Below are 4,250 nucleotides of genomic sequence, written 5' to 3' on the forward strand. Positions count from 1 at the left end.
AGTGTGCATTGATTTATAATTAAAATATTTCAGAAGATTGCTTTCACTTCTTTGAATACACCAAAGTAAGATGTGTCCTCAGTCTGGGCTCAAATCTCTCACTTCTTCTCTTACTTTCCAAGGTCAAGTATTAAGGAGACAACTTCAAGATCAGGTGCTTACACCCTTTCAAATATGCAAAGGCTATCATTCTATTCTATGTCTTAACCTTCGTCGAGGTCGCTTTCATCAAGACTCACTTGTTCCATGAAGGTACTTCCAAGTAAACCTCCCTGCTTCCCCTCACCGAAATCACTCCACTAAGATATCTGTCAATCCTTCCTCCCCAGATCGTTGAATACATCGTGTTTTCTGGATCGCAGTAATTAATTGACAACAGGCATATTTTAGTCATGTGAATCTGTCTTCTCTTTCCTCTTTTAGACTGTGATCACTACAAGGGCAGAAAACCGTCTTCTATTTTCTTGCACTGCCATCATTATGTATTATTATTTAGCATTTAATGAGAAACAGTAGTTTATTGTAGAATATGAATCAGTTTCTCACAGCTGAAAGCAGATAATGGCCACAAAAAATAGAAGCATTAGTACTAGCCAAAGGGATTACAAATAATAAGAAAAACTAACTATATGTAAAATTTTGAAGCAAAAAGACAGTAAAAGAAAATACACTCTAAATAAATGGGGCAGACTTGAAATCAATGACTGCTCAACAATGGCTAAAACAGTGAATTCATTTTTCTAGTAGTAAACCAAAGCACAGTGGACAATTAGGAAGTAACGAAGACAGTACTAAAATAGCTATTGATGAAAGGCTGGTATGAAAACCCTTGGAACGACTAAACATTTACAAATAAGGACCCCCCTGCTAGAATTACTGAACACAGCACAATGGGACAAACTAGGGGGAATTGGGTAGGTTTTTGAAAGTGAAATTTGAGGGCTAAGAGAAAGCATAATGTTACAACATTTTCCAAACAGAATTACTGAGCTAGTCTACCAAAGAAATAGTGGTGAGTGCCAGCCCTGTGCAAAGTAAGTCATCTGAAATTGTTTCTCGGATGCCTAATAACATCTCTCCATGGTCATCCTTTGTCCACTGCCCCTTTGACCTGACCCAACACACGGACCACCGCTTTTTAGCTGTCCCAGCTGACAAGGCTACCAAAAGTAAGTATCCCTGCAGGCTCCCGCACCCCCACCCAGACTGTCTTCTGCTAAGACAATAGCTAGCTAGGTATGCTGTTAAACTAATCCTTGAAGATTAATTCAGTTGATGACTACAACATGTCAGGCACTGGGGAGGATGCACAGCTACATACAATAGGAGCACAGCCCCTCAGCATTCAGCAGCTGGATAAAGACACGTGTTCACACTTAGCACAGTCCCCTGAGAAACTGGTTTCAACTCCTCTGTCATATTCAAGGTATTTGCTCCAGATTACTGACCTTCCCCAAATGGCCACTTTTATATAGTCTCGACTAGGGAGACTTTTTTTTTTTTTTAAGCTAGATGGTTAGGCTAACATCTCAGGTTACACCTACGGTTTCTTTGCTTTTCACAAACCTCCCTAAGTGCTCCACTGCTTGTGTCCTTGCATTACACTTCACTGTTGTTATTTTTATCATCTGTATTGATATTATGATCCTGGGTAAAAGAGTCATGACAGCTAAAGAACTTTCAGGGGTATACTTTGATTTTTGTTTGTTGGTTGGTTTTCATTTTTTTTTTTTTAACGTTTATTCATTTTTGAGAGACAAAGAGAGACAGAGCATGAGCGGGAAAGGGGCAGAGAGAGAGGGAGACACAGAATCTGAAGCAGGCTCCAGGCTCTGAGCTGTCAGCACAGAGCCTGACACAGGGCTCAAACTCACAAACTCCGAGATCATGACCTGAGCCGAAGTCAGACGGACGCTCAACTGACCGAGCCACCCAGGCGCCCCTCAGGGGTATACTTTGTAAACAACACCAGGTTTTGTGACAACGGCTTGTCACGACAGGATTTTTCTAGCAAAAAGTCCAAGCTTATTCACAAGTGACCCAAACAAGTCTGAATAGGAGACATGCCAAATGGCAAAATGAATGCCTAAGAAGAAAGCTAGGCATGACAAAGTTAGAAAAACAGCTAAAATTGAAAGTTTTAAGTGGGAAAACTATTTCATTAGTGTAACAGGTATAGATCTCTTTTAGAATTGGAAACCACATCATCAGGGTGTTTGAAGACTTTTTTTTTTTTTTGTGAGAGGTAACTGTCCTTTGAATTTGTGAAATTTCATTTGCAAAGTAAAAGAGAAGATTTTTTAGAAAAACAAAATGCATAGTTATTCCGTACTTCAAAGCAGATGATATATATGTGTTCTCTTTGAAATGACAACTTCAATCTATGAGGCAATCAACCAACCAAAGGTTTTACTACATTTCAGCACTATGAACAAGATAGGTAGAAAAAATTAGAAATCACGGTCCCTTCCCTCCAGTAATTTATAATATATCAACAAACTTTTACCGTGGCAAACCAATGCACAAATAATCCACTGCAAAATTATATGAACTATACATACAATTAATAGATGTATAGAAATAGATAAGCACAATTCCATCAACATATCAGTTTTTTTTCTAAGAAATGGTCAGTTGGACAAATGAACTAATGAATAAATGAACAGATTATGATGACTGGGTTGTCTTGAGGGATGGGTAGACTCTAATGAACTAGAGCTAATGGAGGAGTATATTCACTGTGCATGAATTTATCAGAGCTGAGGCCACAGGCAGGAAAGGGAATGGGAGAGGAAGGTTGTACTTTTTTTCTTTTAATTTTTTTTGACATTTATTTTTTAGACAGAGAGAGAGCACGAGCAGCAGAGGGGCAGAGAGAGAGGGAGACATAGAATCTGAAGCAGGCTCCAAGCTCTGAGCTGTCATCACAGAGCCCGATGCGGGGCTCGAACACACAAACCATGAGATCATGACCTGAGCTGAAGTTGGACGTTTAACCAATTGAGCCACCCAGGCACATCATGGGAGGTTGTACTTTCAAGTGGCCAACATTAATAGAAACAAGCATAAATGGAGAGAAAGGTCAGAGGGCGTGAAGCACACACATACATTTCTTATCATTATTTCTTTACTCCTTAGAAAAGAAACCCTGAGTACAAATTTATGTTATATAGTAAGAATTAAAGTATTCCAGGGTAACAGTTTGCTGAGCTTAAGAGCTTAAGGATAGGAGTACCCACTACAACACAGAAAACATAATAGGACTATGATAGACAATCTCAGTCCTATTTTTTTTTTGATGTTTTTTTGTTTTTAATTTTTTTTTAAGCGAGTGAATGAGTAAGCGGGGGCCAGGGGCAGAGGGCAGAGACAGAGAGAGAATCCCAAGCAGGATCAGTGCAGTCAGTGCAGAGCCCAACATGGAGCTTGAACCCAGGACCTGAGTTCATGACCTGAACCAAAACCAAAAGTCAGATGCGTAACTGACTAAGCCACCCAGTCTTTTGTTTCATACTAATTTTTACTCGTTTACCTTTATTTTTTTAATTTATTTTTATATTTGAGAGAGAGAGTTCAAGCACGGGAGGGACAGAGGGAGACAATATTAATGTGAGACTCAATCCAATGAACTCTGAGAAAAGGACCCAGGCTGAAATCAAGAGTCACTCAACCAAGTGAACCCCCTAAGTGCCCTCATTCACCTTTCTGATCCCCCAGTCTTTCCCTTCATTCTTTTTCCCTCCTTTTACTCTCTTTTACGCTCATCAGCTTTTATCTCTTTGGGTTATTTCTTGGTTCACCTTCAAGTTTGTTTTTGAACTCCATATTCTTAACCACCATCTACTCTATCTGCTGAGATTTTCCATGCTCATTCTTTTCTGATCTACAGACCCTTCACCCATTTATGGCCAAAATGCATAACTTCAAGAGTTCCACTATGCAACAGTCACGCATAATGCTAACTAGGAAACAGGCAGATGTTCCACCATTTTAGGGTGCCCAGAGTTGTAGCCTTCTTGTTTCTTTGCTTCTGCCAGTATAATGTAGTCCTAAAGTGGTATTTGACCTACACATTGTTGGTGACGGCCTAGAAGATACCCAGATACTCATGACTTTCCAAGGCCACATACTAGAGGAAGGAAGAAAGGAAGGGAGGGGAGGGAGGAAAAGGAAGTGAAAAGAGAGAAAGAGAAAAATAGAGAAAAGAGGGAAAAGAGAGAGAAAGAAAGACAGACAGACATGGAAAGAGA

This window comes from Panthera leo, chromosome C2, assembly GCF_018350215.1.
Source record: "Panthera leo isolate Ple1 chromosome C2, P.leo_Ple1_pat1.1, whole genome shotgun sequence".
In the NCBI taxonomy this organism is placed as follows: domain Eukaryota; kingdom Metazoa; phylum Chordata; class Mammalia; order Carnivora; family Felidae; genus Panthera; species Panthera leo.